Below are 12,235 nucleotides of genomic sequence, written 5' to 3'. Positions count from 1 at the left end.
CACACAGAAATGTGGAGTCAGAATAAAAGCCAGTTTTGACTATGCAGGTAGAAGGAATATTATAGAGGATAAAAAGCAGCAAGTCAAAAAGAATTTAAACCCTTTCATGACATCAGGTATTAGCAATTCTCTTTTAGTGAAGGCCTCAACCTTCACTGTAACCAGGTTCCCTCGCCGCTTCCTGCACATGACCAGCAGCTCAACCACATGCACGCCATGTATTCATACTTCCTATCTACCTAGTTACCTGACAAAATTCAAACTTATTGATGGAAAGATTTCCTTATTTTTTATTTCTTAAGAATTTAGTCTATGTCATAACTAATTTACCCTGTAAGGCCAGGATGATTACTATTCTTCTTTAAAGATGATCATTTATTGTTGTTTTTTCTCAAAAAAAATGCAAACTTCATTGGTTGCATTGCTGACAAGGTCTATGCATTTTAAAATCTTCAAGATGGATCAAAGACTTAGAAATTAGACCTGAGACTGTGAAGTTAGTAAAGGAGAACAAAGATTCAACACTACAACATATTGGCACAGGCAGTAACTTCTCAACAAAACCCCCAAAGCTCAGGAAATTAAAGCAAGAATAAACAAGTGGGATAACATCAAACTAAAAAGTTTCTTCTCATCAAGAGAAACTATCAATAACCTAAAGAGGAAGCCTACAGAATGGGAAAGGATCTTTACCAGCCGCCATTCTGATAGGGGGCTAATATCCAGAATATACAAAGAGCTCAAAAGACTCTACACTAGCAAAACAAACAACCCAATCAAGAAATGGGCAAATGAACTAAATAGACACTTCACAAAAGAAGAGATACAAAGGGCCAATAGATACATGAAAAGATGTTCTTCATCACTGGCCATCAGGGAGATGCAAATCAAAACTACACTGAGATTCCATCTAACCCCAGTCAGAGTGGCAAGCATAAAGAAATCAAACAACAACAAATGCTGGAGAGGATGTGGGGAAAGAGGAACTCTTTTACATTGTTGGTGGAAATGCAAACTAGTTCAACCACTATGGAGATCTGTGTGGAGATTCCTAAGAAAGGTGGGAATAGATCCACCATATGATCCAGCTATACCACCCCTGGGTATCTTTCCAAAGGGGTTGAATTTAGAGAAACACAGCAACATATGCATACCTATGTTCATAGCAGCACAATTTGTAATAGCCAAAATATGGAACCAACCCAGATCACCATCAACAGATGAATGGATAGCAAAACTGTGGGAAATACACACAATGGAATTCTATTCAGCCATAAAGAAGAACAAAATTATATCATTTGCAAGAAGATGGAAAGCCCTGGAGAACATTATGTTAAGTGAGATCAGCCAAGCACAGAAGGAGAAGATACATATGTTTCCTCTAATATGCCCAAACTAGGAAACACAAAGGATACCAGTGGGACTCCAGATATTGGAGGGGAAATACTAGCTAAGTTTGAATGGAAAGATAGGAGAGGAGGAAGGCTGATCTAGATTAATGAGGGTCTACATCTGAACATGTGTAAAATTATGAATAAGACATGGTTAAGCTGGACAACCATTGGTGGGAGGGGGGAAGGGAAAACGGGGGTGGGGGGGCGGGCACCAAATATAGTTTAAATGTATACTATGTATGTTCAATAAAAAAATTGTTAAAAAATATAGGATAGTTTCACCTAAAAAAATAGAAAAATAATATTCTCTGGTAAGAAAGAAAGCAAAAAGAAATATTGAAATGGTATCTTTAAGTCATCAAAAGCTTGGTATCAGACAAATGAAACTGTTATGTGAGATTATCATTTTTAATTTTGGATAAATTGCTATAATACTAGATGTCAACCACTAAGCCAAGCATGGGAAGGAGGGATGGGGAGGGAATGAGGTGGGGATCGGGTGGGGGCTGACTGGGTGATGTTTGCATGTATGTCTACAAAATTTTTTATCCCACTATGATGTATGAATACAGTGCACCAATAAAAAAAAAATATTTGTTTGGGAGTCAGGGTGATAGTTAGGGGCGTTATTGTTTTGTTTCCACAGTTTTATGCCATTAGTTTCATGCTGTTTCTTCAGATTCTTGGGTGGCCTGATTCTGTGGTTCCCATAGTAGGTTTCATTTAAGTACTATCAGCTTTCATCATAAATGTTTCTAGAAAGATGTGCTATATATAATGCTTTTATTTTGTAACTTAAAAGGGTATTATTAGCATGAGAGATTATACACATATATGCAATCCCATATTTGTATATGGAAGCCAAATTCCTAAAAAAATCTTAAAAAAATAAACCAGATAAAGTTAGGGTTCAGAATAGTCTAAGAGTCACAGAAAAAATATTAAATTTTTGGATAATTAAAAATTATTTTTCTCTGCAGGTTTCCTATTTTCTCAGTGAAAATCCTAGGAATGCACAAGTATGGTTCCTTTTGTAGAGACAAGATATGGCTGTATAAAAAAGGAAAGAAAGTTATTCACGATCCTGATGATGGAATCTTCATGCTCTATGTAAAACATAGTAGAACAATTATTTCATCTCATTTTTAAAATTTTTAGTTGGTGAATTGTAGTCAATTGTAGTCATTTATCTTAAGGGGATAAAAGATGGTGGCGACCTACATGCACACATCACCCTGTTAGCCCTTACCCAATTCCTGCACCATTCCCTCCCCATCCCTCCTTCCCATTCTTGGCTTAGTGATTGACTTTGATATGTTTGTTTAAGTACATCATGTGCTTTAGAGCATTTCCCTCTTCCCCCACCCAGCCACCCCCTCAGTTAGGTTGCCTTATTTACTAATCTATAAAATCTCCTTTTATTTCATGTTTTCACCAGTTGTTTGAGCAGAAAGCATCTCAGCTCTACTTTTCTTGAATCATGAATGAGAGTTTAGGAGTTAAAACAGTAAGACAATATAATAAAGTTAATTGAGGTAACAGGTATAATTAGGGAAGATTCAAGACTAAAACCTGGGTTTCCTGGTATCCAGCCCAGATATCTTCCTTCTAAGTCATGTTGTCCTTAGGGACCTACTTAAAAAAAGTCTCCTGGTTAAAAACAGGGCTATAGAAAAGAGGCAATTCTCCCTAGGTAGCCCAATCAAATGTAAAGTTTCTGAAAGTTCAAGAAAACAAAGCACATCTGGCAGGAACACCTTTTTGTAGCTACAGAAATACATGTTAAATCAAAGAAATTGTATCCTGGACATGACCAGGAAGGGATGCAGAGTCTAATGCTGTGGCCAGCGGGATGCAGGCCACATTTTGAACTGCTGAGAAGAAAGGGGAGGATTTAAACCCCAAATGGGGCCTAAATGAAGAATAAATCTGTTAACAGAGCAATTACTCATGTCCTCAGTAAACTGCCTCCTTCAAGGATTAGCAGATAAATCTCAGCCTGGGCATTAGAGCTTTCTTGGCACATCTTCCTTCTTCTGCACATCAATAACAATGTATTTACCCAATTATCAGATAATCCCACTTAAATTGATCAATTGATAGCTCCCCAGCCCTTTCAAAGCCAGGCTTTGTTTTCTTTGGCCTCAAACACCTAAAAATATTTCTAGAGGTCAGGAAAGTACAAATTGCAAATTTATTATTCTTGGAGTTGCTGGGTGACCTTTAACCCTGTGTTTCAAATCTCTGCCTGGTGCCTTAGAAAAGTGATTTTCATTAAGGTAAATAGGAGTCCTAGGGCTAAAGCCTGAAGGGATGTTGGAGGCTTAACTCCTTCATGCACTTAGAACACACTGTGGGAGAATTGGCAGTATCTTATACTACTTGTCGTTTATTCTTTTTAAAATTGAAATATAATTGTTTGGTATTTTGGTAAATGTATACAAGGGTATTGATCAAATCAGGGTCATTGTCATTTCAAAATCACTTCTCCCTGAAGTGGGTATGTTTCCTTCCTCTTATGGCTTACTGCTTCTCCTTTGCCTTCACAACAAAACCTTGCAGAAATTATCATAAAGTGATAAGTCTGGTGAGAAAAAAAATTTTGTCCCTTTATCCTACACAGGCAATATCCAACATTCTATGTTTAGAGGGGAACATTACAAATACTTGATTACCGTTTGTTATCTTTTGGACTAACAAAGAATTGCTTGCCTGGCATGGTGGCACATGCCTATAATCCTAATACTAGAGAAGTTGAGAGAAGAGGATCATAGGTTCAAGGACAACCTCAGAAATTTAACTAGATCCTGTTTCAAAATAAAAAAAATAAATAAAATAGGGCTGGGGTGTTGCTCAGAGGTAGAATGCCCTTAGGTTCAACTGAAGCAACCATGAAGCAAAGTAAAACAAAACAAAACAAAGGAAAGGAAAGAACAAGTAAGAAATGCTTGCAAGCCGGGTGTGGTGGTGCACACCTGTAATCCCAGCATTCGGGAGGCTGAGACCAGAGGATAGCGGTTTGTGGACAGCCTCAGCTACTTAGTGAGCACCTCTGCAACTTAGTGAGACCCTGTTTTAAAAATAAAGAATAAAAAATAGGGTAGGGAGTGTAGGTCGGAGGTCAAATGTCCCTGGGTTCCATCCCCAAACCAGCAAAAAAAAAAAAAAAAAAAAAAAAGGAAAGAAATGCTTGCAGCATGGTTTTTTAAAGTAGTTCTAGGAGGAGCTAATAGGTCTAGCAAATTAAATATAGGATATTCAGTGAAATTTGAGTTTCAGATAAATAGCGACTGATTTTTCAGTATAAATATGCTTCAAACATTTTGTGAAGCATAATTACATTAAACATTTATCCACTGATCATCTGAAATGCAAAAATAACAGATTTTCTGTACTCCAGTATTTTATCTGGAAGTAAGATAGAGAATCTAATATTCTGCAGATTCTGATTCTAACATAGTGTAGAGTTGCCAAGCATTGGCCCAGGGTGGCAATTTAGGTTCATTTGACAGGTGCTAGATTCACTAAGTATTATTAGTGAAAAAGAGCTTAACAAGGTTCATGATAAATACAAATTTTTATTCATTGATACCTCCTTAGCATCTTGACTCCTGCTTTTATCTTCAATAGCATATTTTCCTCCTTTTTCTTATCCTTTTCCTCTCACTAGTTTATTTTTCTTGAAACAATAATGTGTCTATTACCTGCATTCATGTGTTTCTATCTCCCTTTTCCCTCATCTGGTTCCCACCGTTCCCACCTGTAACTTCTCAAACCATTTGATTTCAGTTACCACTGCAGTACTATTTCCTCTTCCCTTGTTACATAGTAACTCTATATTGAAGCACTAGAGAATACGCTTTTATTCTTTACTGGGCACTGACATTTCAAGGTGTTTCCTTAAATTGTTAATACTCTCTCTCACACACACATACACACACATACACATAGACACACATAAACATACACAGATTTTTAGAGTAATTTAAATGAGAAATATGGAGTTTTCTTTGCTTTTGCTCATTTGATTTTATTTATTTAATACCTATGCCTGCTTTATGTCTGACCTGGGTTAACAATCTCAATATTCAGTATTCTCCAAACAGTCATTTCTTTTCCTTGAATTAATTAAAACCAGCTGTTCATTCACTTAATAGCATTTATCAAACACATATTACTTGCTAAGTGTTTCTTCAGTGTATGTATGTGTATATATATATATATATATATATATATATATATATATATATAGTGTGTGTGTGTCTGGGGGTGGAACCCAGGAGCATTCGACTTCTGAGCTACACCGCCCGCCCTATATTTTATTCTTTATTTTGAAACTGGGTCTCACTGAGTTACAAAGGGCCTCACTAAGTAGCTGAGGCTGTCCGCGAACTGCAATCCTCCAGTCTCATGCTCTCAAATGCTGGGATTACAAACATGCACCACCACGCCTGGCTCAGTTTTTATATTATTAAAATGTGAACTGAATAAAATTAGGAATTGTGTTTTTTTTCTATTTACTTAATCTTCAAAAAGCAGAAAATGCATGTGAGTGTATAATAACTAATATACTGAAAATACATGTCTTTCAATCAGTATTTAATGCTTTTCAAATAAACTGTATTTTATTTTTGATAGAATTTATGTGAAGTTTTTTATGGCTTAAGTATATCAGAGACAGGATTCAAAACATTTTTTAATTATTCTTGGAGGAAGATAGATTTATTTTTACTTTTTTATTTTTTTATTTTTATGTAGAACATACTGAAAATGGCATACATTCAGACTATGCTTGGTACCCTCCCCTGTACTTCCCATTCCTCTCCCAACAATGAGTGTCCAGGTTAACCATGCTATATTTATATTTTTACACAAATTCGGATATAGCTCCTTCATTAATCAACCTCAGCTTTCTTCTTCTCCTATCCTTCCATTCTAGCTTTGGTGAGGTTTCCCCTCCATTATCTGGAGTCCTTCTTGTATCCCTAATACTCCCTAGTTTGAGCATACTTAACATAATGTTTTCCAAGTCTTTCCATCTTCTTGCAAATGACATGATTTTGTTCTTCTTTATAGCTGAATAGAATTCCATTTTGTGTATTTCCCATAATTTTTCAATTCATTCATTTGTTGATGGAGATCTAGGTTGGTTACATATTTTGGCTATCACAAATTGTGCTGCTATGAACATAGGTATGCATATGTTACTGTAGATGTCTGATTTCAACCCCTTTGGATACCCAGCTGTGGTATAGCCAGATCATATGGTGGATCCATTCCCGGTTTTCTAAGGAATCTCCACACTGATCTCCATAGCAGCTAAACTGGTTTGCACTCCCACCAACATTGTAAAAGAGTTTCTCTTTCCCCACATCCTCGCCAGCAATTGTTGTTCTTTGATTTCTTTATGCTTGCCACTCTGATTAGGGTTAGATGGAATCTCAGCATAGTTTTGATTTGCATCTACCTGATGGCTAATGATGTAGAACATCTTTTCATGTGTCTATTAGCCATTTGTATCTCTTCTTTTGTGAAGTGTCTATTCTAAACATTTTATTAGAGGAAAAGAATGATGAAAAGTAAAAATGCTTTAAGCTACCAAAGAGTGGATACTCACTGAATTCTAGTCTTATAATAATATGGGGCTTAACTATCCATTCCTTTCAATTTATGATAAATTCAGACTTTCTTTTCTATTGTACTTTGTCTTTAAATGAGAATAAATTTCTCTTTTGAACAATCCCACCAGTATCTGCAATAGTTACCTTATCTTTAGTCTTAAGCTTATTGTCCATTACACAGGTTTCTACTAGGAACGTAGTGAATTTTAATGTCTTTATTTCTCTGCCATGTACCTTCTATGATGTCTTAGTAGGAAAGAGAAAAGGCCTAGCCTCTTAAGAATGTTATGTTCACAATCTTGATCTCACTCATGAGTACAGACCCATCTGTTTATTCTCCACCTCGCACTCATTTGCATCCACCAAATCCAAATTCATCTACTTTGCTTTTGATGAGGCAGTAAACAGCAATGCTGTGTGAGCTTAGGTCATTAGTAAAGGTAGGGATGCAGGTTACTGAAGATTCTGATATTTAAAAGTTCTTGAGCCATTTTGTCTAATGTTTTGCACATGTTTCTATCTAAAAGACTCTGCTCATCTTTTTTTTTTGCTAAAAATCCCTAGACTTCTGTTCTAGTTTTCTTTATATATAACTTTCTATATTATGTCCATATTTCTTCCGTACTTAAAAATAACAATTCCCTTCAGTGTATTCCTATAATATTTTTATGTTCTTATGCGTGCCAGAGTGAACTATAACCTGACATAAGCCATAACTTATTTATTCAAACTTGGTCTACCTTGGCTAGTCTCTAAGCAGAGATTTTTGTCTTGTTTATTCTTATATAAAATAGTTCCTTTAGCAAATTCTATGAACACAAAAGTTTGTGTTGTTTCAATAAGGTAAATACATTTATGAGAGTCTCATTTTGTGGTAATTATGAGTGTATTTCCTGCCAGGTTCTCAAGTGTGCAAATGTCAGGAAGATAGAGCATCCTCATACAGATTCATGAATGTAGAGAAGCTTTTTGCTTATCTCTAGATCTACCAAGGTTGTGAGTCTGAGATTACAAATATTAACTCCAAAACTCATTATTTCTTAGGTTCCTCACAGAGGTACAGTCTGTGAGAGTAGTTTAAATTAATATTTGTTGATTAGTTAAAAGCCAAAAGCCAAAGTCATATCATTGATCAACTAAGAATTAAAATTTAAATTCAAGCCAAAGACTGATTCTAAAGACTGTGCTCTTTTAAATAGACTGCTGCCTCTTAAGATGACATTATTTAATCTAAAACTAACTGCTAAGTTGTGCTGGTGGAGATTTCATACCTGCTCTATCTAATCTGTCCATTCAGACTTGCTCCTCTGATGCCATGTGCCTTATTATTCTCTTATGTAAGTGATTAATACGAATTTGCCATTTTCAAACATTATTCTAAGCATTTTACATATGTGTGATAAGAAGCTTGTTAGCACCATTCTAAAAATGATGCAGTGAGCTACTTCGAGGTTAAATAATGTGCTGGTAGGTTTGAAGCTGGCCAGTCTAGTTGCATATACTTAGACACTTAACCTCAGCACTTAGAAGAGTCAACCTGATCAGCATCTCTCAGAGTGGGGCCAGCCAGTGGCAAGCTCTTTGCTTAAGTTCAACACACCAGTTTCTGCAGGAGTACCAGCATCTTCAGAGAGGTATGAGTACCACCTCTTACCATATTGCTCTCATTAATAACATAGAATGGTGTCTCCTACAGTTTCCTTTTTTTAGCTCTGGCAACATTTCACAGGCTCCCTTCTGCTTGATCATAAATAGGTGTTAAATCTGTAAAAAAAAAAAAACTATCAGGAAAATAACATAAACATAGGCATAAAATATTTTAATGTGACATCAGAAATCAGTCCTAATATAGAAATTCATGTTGAGGTATAAATAGTTAACACATTGAATATACATGTCTTTTAAAAATCACTCAGTGCTTTAAAATAATTGATATTTCTTCCTTAGTTACATTTATGAGTTATTTATAACACTTAGTTGTGTATATTACATATTTAAATGTGGCTACTAGGGGGAAATTAATAAAATAAAAAGGCTGTTCTTATTATACTTTTATTGGTGCATTATAACTATTTATTATGTTGAGTTTTAGTGTAACAGAAACATATGTGTATACATAACACCTATTGTGTTTCCCTCCCATTTTACACTGCTTCTTATCTCTCCTTTTTTTTTTTTTTTTTTTTTTTTTGGTGGTACTGGGGATGGAACCCAGGGGCCTTCTACCTCCCAGCTACACTCCCAGACCTATTTTATATTTTATTTAGAAACAGGGTCCCTTAAGCCAGCTGAGGCTGGCTACGAACCTGCATGATCTTCCTGTCTCAGCCTCCCAAGCGAGGGGATTACAAGTGTGGGCCACCATGCCCGGCTTCTTCTTGTTAATAATACTGAAATTAGTACTGATTGCTTCATAAATGTACAAAAATTGTTTGAACTGTTTTCTTCAATGGCCTCCCTACTCCTTCCCACATTGTCCTCCCCAAATCTTTTTACTATTCTATTGACATCTTGCCTCATTTATCAACTCTTTTTTGTTTCCCAATTTCTCTCTCACTTCTACATATGAATACAGCATAATATAATATTTAATATAATAATATTATATTAAATCATATTTAATATAATATTTTCTAGTTCATTCATTGTCCTTCAAATAACATAATTTTACTCTTCTTTATGTCTGAGTAAAACTGTATTTACATGCCACAGTTTTATAAGCCATTCATCTATTGGTGAACATTTATGCTGGTTTCATATTTTGGCTATTATTGTGCTGCTATAAGCATGAATATGCTTATATCACTGTAATATTTTTATTTCAGTTCCTTTGGGAAGATCCCCAAAAGGGGTATAGTTGGGTCATGTGATGGTTCCATTCTCAGTCTTCTGAGGAATCTCCAAACTTATCTTCATAGTGGCTTTCAGATCAGGAGCTTTCAGAATAAAATAATATTTTCCACACTTTTCAGGGTAGATATTTCTAAAATCAGGAGTGTAAGGGCCATAGAAAAAAGGTGGAGTTGTCATAAAATGCTACAGATTCTATACTTGTGTTTGAGAATCATAATACCACAGAATCATGAGGACTCAGAATTGGAGTCTTGGAACTAGGCAGCCTTTTGTTTAGTTTATCATAATTTTGTGTAAACTCATCACTTACTACTCAGATACATGATAAAATTTAATTATGTATAAAATGTATGGATGTGACAAATGCAAAGCCAAGTAGAAAGAACTTCTTGTAAAACAGTCAGCGATCCACCCTATCCTTTCACTCCTAAACTAAAAAAACAACCTAAATTAATCTATTTTTAACTTTTATATACAGATTAAATTATATAAATCATTATATAAAATTATCTCTATAGAGTTAGTATACACACACACACACATATATATACACATATATATGTATATATATACATATATATACATATATAAATATTCCAATTTACCTCTCCTCACTCCCTCACTTTTGCAATTTTTGCCTCATGTTTAGATGTTTAGACTGCATATTCCTTTGCTTCCCCAATAACATAACTCACTAAAGAATGAATGGAACTGCTTTGTGTCTATTGAAACTAATCCTACTTTCTGTACGTCTCAGAAGGCAGGACATGTACATGGGAGCTGGGATCAGCTGGTTATCTTTACCACCCTGGAGTCTTGACTCTAGAGTTAGAGAAGCAGGGAGTGATTCGTGGAGCATCATCTTCTGATTCCTCTCCAGCTCTACTAGCAGCTCAGACACAGATCCAGTGCTCAGTGGGCTTGCCGCACATTGGACTTAGTCTGAGAAATCATTTGAGATGTGGCCTGAGATTTCATTATGTCATCATTTTTATTATTATTAATTCTGATTCCCTACCCTTTCTGGAAATTTTGTGAGCTATATAGAGATATTCCTACAAATTCTTTTTCTACTGAAATCAAAGAAAGAATGTGTTACTATATCTAGAACCCTTGCCTAGTACAAATTTATAAGTGACGTAATACACAAAAGTTTTTATTTTTCTGACATTTGATTTCTATGTTGATACTTATCTTGTTTTCAGCCCTTTTTCTCCCTTCTGCTTTAATCTAATTATTAGATTCTGAGTCCAAAATCTGTGGATTTCTTCTTCCCCTTGACATATTTAGGTGATAGATTTCATTTCATCTTATAATATCCTATCATTCAACTTCAAAACATGCAGTAAAATGTTTCCTGAGGGCTCTATTGCCATTTATTTTCTCTTATGAATTCACAACCTTTAAAAATTTGTTACTGTAAATTTAAAGTTAGAAAAAAAGGACATGAGCTCATGTTTTCATCTTCAATCAGTGGCTGAAATGATCTTTTATATCTGCCACATTTCAGGATTATTAAGTTCACATTAGATAAATTATCTTCAACTTTTTTTATATTTATGGCCACTTTCCTTCATTCTCACCAAATAATATTTTACATCAAGAATGACTCCAGGTAAAAAAAAAAAAGGAGATCCTATAGAGGAGCAAATAAGACAACCTAACTGTGAGGATGGGATGGGGGAAGAAGGAGACTCTGTAAAGTGCAGGATGTACTTATTCGTATCATAGTCAAGCACTAAGCCAAGCACGAGAGGGAGGGGTGGGGAGGGGTCTGCAAGGGGGCTGGCTGGGTGATGTGTGCATTTATGTTTACACAAGTTTTTTGCTTCATTATGATGTATAAATGCAATGCACTAATAAAAATTTAAAAAGAGTGACTCCCAAGTTAATCATGATCAACAAATGATTACATATCTATCTGATTAAATATAAGCTCTATAAATTTCTTTATGTCTGTTTGTTGAGTAACTTCTGGTAGGAGAAGAAAAGTTATTTACTAGATATTTCCATATCATCTGAGAATTTCATCATAAGGGCTATTATAGCACTTCTTTCCTTGTAGCAAAAGATATTAAGGAATTGTTTTTCTCTTTTTTTTTTTGAAAGTACAAGTGAGCCAGATGCAGTGGCTCATGCCTGTAACCTCAGTACTTGGGAAACTGACATAGGAGAATCATAGGTTAGAGGCCAGTGAATGACAACTATTTTACAATAAAATAGAAAAAATAAAAAAGTCTGGGGCATATAGAATTCCCCTTGATTCAACTTCCAGTACCAAAAATCAAACAACAACAACAACAACAACAACAACAACAAAACACAAGGAAACCAGGATAGTATGTTTTAAAATATATTCTATGTTAA

Source organism: Muscardinus avellanarius (genome assembly GCF_963383645.1).
Source record: "Muscardinus avellanarius genome assembly, chromosome: 1".
In the NCBI taxonomy this organism is placed as follows: Eukaryota; Metazoa; Chordata; class Mammalia; order Rodentia; family Gliridae; genus Muscardinus; species Muscardinus avellanarius.
This window is presented reverse-complemented; position numbering follows the sequence as displayed.